Raw genomic sequence first — 6,553 nt, 5'->3', positions numbered from 1 at the left:
TTGGCCAAGTGCCCAAGCTGTCCACAAAAATAACATACTCCGAGTCCTGATCTGTACGAAACTCCAGGATGATACTTCTCGCACCTCTTACAGCTCAAATTCTGCTGTGGCTGCTTTCCAAACCTTCTTCCCTGATTAACATTAGTATTCGGCCTTCTGTAATTGTCCTGGTCTTGATTCTGCTGCGGGACAAAATCTCCACGCTTAAAATTCCTACCTCTCAGAGCAAAGTTCCTCCCTGAAGTCCTCTGAAAAGGCACCCTCAAACTTCCTTTCTCTGCTGCCACTTTTCTCACACATTTCTCAGCCACCCTACTCTTATTCACCAATTCAGAAAACACTTTGATCTCCATTGGAGCACTGAAGCTCAGAATATCGCTCCAATGACCTCCCTCATACTTAATACATTTCCACTCAGCAAAATCTTCAAGCGCACCTTGACAAATACGAGAAAAGCGACATAACTCCTCAAATCTGCTAGTATACTTAGTAACAGTCATTTGGCCCTGCTTTAATTGCATCAATTCAAGTTTCTTGGCATTTCTGACTGAATTAAAAAAGTATTTCTTATAAAATTCTGTTCGGAAGACCTCCCAAGGAATCGCAGCACCATTTGGCTGCAGAATACGTCGTGTTCCCTGCCACCAATACTAAGCCTCACCTTGTAGCTGATAAGTTCCAAATTCAACCCATTGCTCCTCAGGAACCTATTGAGGTTGCAGTGCCCATTCTATAGCCTGAATCCAATTATCTGCATCAGTGGGATTTGAGGTTCCCCTGAAGGTCGGGGGGTGAACTTTCAGAAATGTTGCAAGTGTCATAGGGCCGTCCTCATCATTATTGTTCCTGTGATTATCCTGGTTTATCTGATTACCCAGTGCCTCGGTTGTCACCTGTATAACCGCAGCCATATTCCCCAGGATAGCCATAAAGTCTACTAGATCATTCCCTGTCGGGCTAAGAGTAACGGTGCCTATCCTACCTCAACCTCGCCCGCGACTGCCTCCGCGGGTTGACATATGGTCCCTATATACACCAAACAAGTGATATTAAGTTGATCTGTCTCAATATCGCAGGTCTAATGCTTTAAGTTCCAAATGCATGCTCACAAATGTTTATGCCATACATATCAGTCAGATATAATAGCACATAAACACATATACAGAGAATGCATAGAAGCACAATCAATCCGTCTTTCAGGCTCTATAGGAACGAACTGCTCTGATACCATAATGCAACACCCTACTACACTGAGCTTTACGCTTAAGCTGTAAAACAAAGGTGGTGTGATATTACGATCTCTACAATATAAAGTATATATATAATAGCAAAAAGATTATAATATACTAGGAGCCTTGATGAATAGATGAAATAACAATCGCGAAATAAAAGCGCAACGCTCAAGAAACGAGTTAACTTGCGTGCTAAGAAAACTATAACTATCAAACATAAGATAATAAAAGTAGGATTAGAGTGCCAAAAATACAAAATAACAAGCTCCTAACACAGCCCGCGAAGCCAAAGCTGGCCGGAGAATATTTACACATATATATTTACATATCCAAAACCCAAAGGTACATAAACAAAATCCTGTTTCTCCATAAACCTCTAAGAGGATAAAAAAGAACAAGTTATGCAGAGAGAAAGCTAAGTACATATATATACATCATTGTACAACAAAATAACCCAGTAACCACTTCGCTTCAGGAGTCCAGATGCCTAACGAGATGTCTCTCGACCTGCATCTGAAAAACAACAACGTAGTATGGAGTGAGAACCATAGGTTCTCAGTATGGTAAAGGTGCCATACACATAATATATAAGGTCCTGGAAATGCCAGAGGCAATTCTAGAACGCCGACACTCAGATTATAGAGCTTAAAGTATTAAACAAAAGTCATAAGGTGTGGTTTTCTAAGAGTATTTAAGCTTAACTTAACTTAATCTTAAATCTAAGTCCCATACTGCCTTTCCTCCAAACCTCCACCTCCGTCAGCATTTCATAGACAAATAAATATATAAAAGCAAGCACAAGAAGGTTACAAATACTGCAGGTAACAAATATACATTTAGCATGGCAAGTACACTTAGGAACACCCAGTTAATGTACAAACAAGTAATTTAAGTAGTATACATATGATGCATGCCAGTCCTATGGCTGATGAGTCTCATCTATCGGTTATCAAGCCAACCCGACAAGTCCGGTTTGCTAAACCATTGGACTGTCCCCCGACGTGCATCCCTATGAGTCTATGCATAGCTTTTACTCATATATGTATCAAATCGCTCAATGGGGGTACCATTCCCGGGAATTTATAAGTGCCCGGTCACCCTTATATCGTAGGATCAACAGAGTATCGAGTTTTTAACTTGATACACATGGTGGCAAGCCACAGTACTCTATCCAGGAAATCTCGTATCTCAGATCATTTAATCATTCAAGCCAAGTATCATACATAATCATTCATTTGATTATCAAGCTAAGTATCATACATGATCATCCGTAACATTTCATAATCAATTCATCACTTTTCAGCTTTACTTCACCTCCAAGTTATCCCCATTTCCTAGCTTTATATGACTATCAGGTTTAATACTACTATTTATGACTAAAGGAATGAAAATAAAGGTTTAGAAACTTGAAGTTCGGCTTAAGATTCTGAAAACCATGTTAGCTGAAATAGGGTCGTGGCTCACGCGTACCCGTGGGAGTACAAAGATGCAGCTTGCTCGCGCGTCCCTTTGTCATGCGTATGCGTAGGAGAAAACTTCATGTCACGCGTGCGCGTTGGGTCATGCGTGCGCGTTGGGTCATGCGTACACGTGGACATGCTTGCTAACTCCTCACGCGTACGCATAGGACCAGTCACGTACGCATCACCAAAATTCCATGCCACGCGCGTACGCGTGAACGTACGTTCTTTTATAAAAAAAAATAGATTTAGTAGCAAAGCTGCAGAAGTGCAAAAAAATCAATTTTAAGTTCAAATCTTCTAGCACCCATAACTTCTTCGATTTAAAATATTTTTCACCCGTTCTTTGAATGGCATAAACTTCACGAACCTAATTTTTACTTTAAAACAAGTTGGGAGCAAATTGGGGGTTCAAAAGGCAAGTTATGCCTTGCCGAAGTTCGGCCAAAAACCAAAGTTTGCAAAACTCCTTAACCTCCATTTCATTATTTTCTTTCATTCACAAATTAGCCATTTCACACTTGGAATCAACCCTATTACATGCTATACCCCAGCCACTTGATCTCTCACCATTTCTTATCATCCATCACACAACAACATAGCTCAATTCCATACCTCAACAATCTCTTTATACATTTAATTAATGTAAACATAACCACATCATCATCAACTCAACAATTATCACATTATTGTCCATACATCCACAATTACCATCACATATCCATCTTTCACCATAAATGTTAAGAACATTACACATTGTACATTTTCATGCGTTTCAACTTATCCTAAGGTCATCTAACCTAAGTTTTCACAGAACATTATATATTAAATGCAAGAAACCTAAACCATACCTTGGCCGATTTTCTCATAGTGATCAAGGTAGCTTATTAACACAAGCACAGCCCCAAAGACCTCAACAAAACACTAGTATCTAGCTTCCTCCAAGCTCCAATATCCACAATTTCGAGCTCCAATTATTTATTTACAACCTAATACGCATTTATAACACATATATACCCACTTTAATACTCAAAACATAAATTTAGTAATTTCAATCGAATTTATGGCATCCTCACCTTACCCAAGCTTCATATAAGCAAGAGTGAACGTTTTTCTCAAGCAAATTAGATCCTAAAACATCAAAAAGTAAAGAAATTCAATACCACTACAATATTTTCAAAAATTGGGGGAAAGGAGTGGTTGAGAGTGATTAATGGCTTACCTATGAAATTGTTCTGGTAGAAATGTAGAGCTCGACACGGTGGACGCGTGATCGCAAACGGTGCGGCGATCGGAGCTCGGATGGAGGAGTTACGGGATTTTGAAATCACCGTAAGGGTTACGGGAAATTTTCCTTCTTTCCTTTTCCCTGTATGCTTCAACGCTGCTTCAGCTAAAAATGGGGAAGAGAAGGAACGTGGGTTCATTTAAAGGCTGGCTCGGTTGGACTCATGGGTCCGATTTGAATCTGGTTTAACCGGTTTGACTTGTTCAATTTAATTTTAGACCGATTTTTTTGAAATTAGTGTCAAAATTTTTGTTTCAATAAATTCTATTCTAATTTGATATAATATTCATATTTTTAATTTTTTTATTAAAAATTAATTTATCAACTAATTATTTACTAATTTAATAGGATTTACAATTTTCATTGGTAACATATGCGAAACAAAAATGAATTTATTTTGTTTTCGTAGGCTATGACTGTGTATATCTTTTAAAATTTGTGTTCATATTTATTGACTTTGAAAATAATAAAATGCATAAATTTATAAATTTTTATATCTAAATTTAAATTGATAAGTATAATTTTTTTATCAAATATAAAAAAACCCTATATTCAAAAGATCATGAATTTAATTCTTGATTTTTATTAATTTATATATAATAAAATAATTAAAAAAAGAGATTTATTTATTATATATTTTAAAGATATAGGTTAAGATTATAAATTAAAATTTTTTTATTAAAAATATAAAAAAAATTAAATTTTTAATATATTTATTTTCTATTTATTAAATAAAAAAATTTAAAATTTTTTATTTATGATAAATTTATTATGTGTCCTAAAAATACATGTTAACTTAAACTTTAAAAAAAATTTTACATCAACTCACTTATATTTATTATATACAGTACAGAAGTTCTCTATAATAAGATACATTCATGGGGAATTGCATATTACTTTTGTGGATTCGTGTTGAACTTCAATTCTATTGAACTCATATATAGAACACATCTTGTAACCATTGATGCTGTTGTAGAATTAAGGAGATGATCGTAGATTGCTATGGCTGAAAAGTCTGATAATTTTCAGGTAAGGGTATATTGTGCAAATATATAGTAGCAATAATGAACATATAATTACATTTATTTTTTCGATTTGTTTTACTTTCGAATTGGACCATCAAGGTCCATAAAATACTGTATTATTAAAAAATAAAAATATTTGAAAGATAAAAAAATAATTAAAAAACATAAAATTATTTTATTTTTTATTTTTTAATTATTATTAAAATAATTGTATAATATTATATATAATTAGAAATATTAAATTAAATACAATAACTTTTTGATAGTAAAAAAAGCGGCTCTGTGTTCCATAATAAATTTAGCCATTTAGGAACTTGTGGGATTGTTGCCATATGTTAGATTTTTGTGGCTAATTGGACCGCTTATAGTTAAGGCTACACAAAATTGGGATCAATTAGATATGGTCAAACATTCGATTCGATTCGATTCGTATTTTATTTATTAAATTGGATACTATATCCACATTTTTTGAAGACGGATCCGATTCAATCGGATCCGCAATTATGCGAATAGGATCGAATCGGATATATCCGCACATCAAAAATTATTTAAAAGTTCTTGTTTCTATAAAAAATGTTAATAAACCTATTTTTTTTGCCATTTTAAATCTAGTTACTCCTAATTCCTAAACTATTATTAATCAAAACATATAAACTAAGAACTAAAACTTTAAACTACTGGTATCAATTTTTTTGGGAGAAGAGCTTCAATCATAATAGCAGCATCTCAATTCTCAAAAGTCAGAACAAGTAAAAATAATTAATTTTTGTAAAATTATTAAAGTAAAATTACATTATAGAGACGATAGAGACGATGAAGAAGATGATGGAGGAGACGAACACGTGTTGGAGGAGACGACGAACACGCCAATTGAGGACACGGCGATGCGACGATGGAGGAGAGGCCGAGAGGAAGTAGCGTTGTCTGAGGAGACTAGAGGAGATGCGATGACGAACAAGACACCGATAACGGAGACGAACACGGTGTCATAATAATGGATGAAGGATAGGTAGGAGCGGCAAACGGGCCTAAACCCGCCGGGTCGACCCGCGTAACTCGCCAAAAAAGGCGGGTTGGGCTGAAAATTTGGGACCACCAAATAGCAAAAGCTCGCCTAACCCGCACCGCTTAAACCGCGGACTTTGGCGAGGCGGGGCGGGGTTCCCGGCCGTGCTTAGTATTTTTTTTGGTAAGGGGTATTTTTACAATTTTTTTTTGCCAAAATCCAACTTCCCCCAACCCAACTTACAAGAGAATGAAGATGAAAATTGAGTATTTTGGATTATGTTTATTTTGTTTTAGAGACAATATTTATAATTATGTTTTGGATTATGTTTATTTTGTTTTGGGAACAATATTTATAATTACAAAGACTTTAATATTTGTGAATATAAAAATTATAATTTGTTTATACTTTTAGAAATTATAATAGTTAAAAATAAAAAATAAAAGAGATTTTTTATGCATTTATATATATTATTTAATAGTTAAAAATAAAAAAAATTATATTGAGACTCTGAGACTGAGTGTGAGAGATGAGAATAGCGC

General features: G+C 35.0%; 1 long non-coding RNA gene across 1 annotated transcript; it reads right to left on the bottom strand.

Annotated features, from left to right (window-relative positions):
• Window positions 1-1,487: 1,487 nt before the first annotated feature.
• Window positions 1,488-4,093, bottom strand: LOC140177349 (uncharacterized). The gene is made up of 4 exons (XR_011869189.1): window positions 3,915-4,093; window positions 3,769-3,823; window positions 3,544-3,681; window positions 1,488-1,745 (listed from the first exon to the last, which is right to left on the bottom strand). It is a non-coding gene; the product is annotated as an uncharacterized lncRNA (long non-coding RNA).
• Between the last annotated feature and the right edge of the window lie 2,460 nt (window positions 4,094-6,553).

The sequence above is a fragment of the Arachis hypogaea genome, chromosome 12 (assembly GCF_003086295.3).
Source record: "Arachis hypogaea cultivar Tifrunner chromosome 12, arahy.Tifrunner.gnm2.J5K5, whole genome shotgun sequence".
Taxonomy (NCBI): Eukaryota; Viridiplantae; Streptophyta; class Magnoliopsida; order Fabales; family Fabaceae; genus Arachis; species Arachis hypogaea.
The sequence above is the reverse complement of the archived record's forward strand: the minus strand, read 5'-3'. Positions and strand labels throughout refer to the sequence as shown.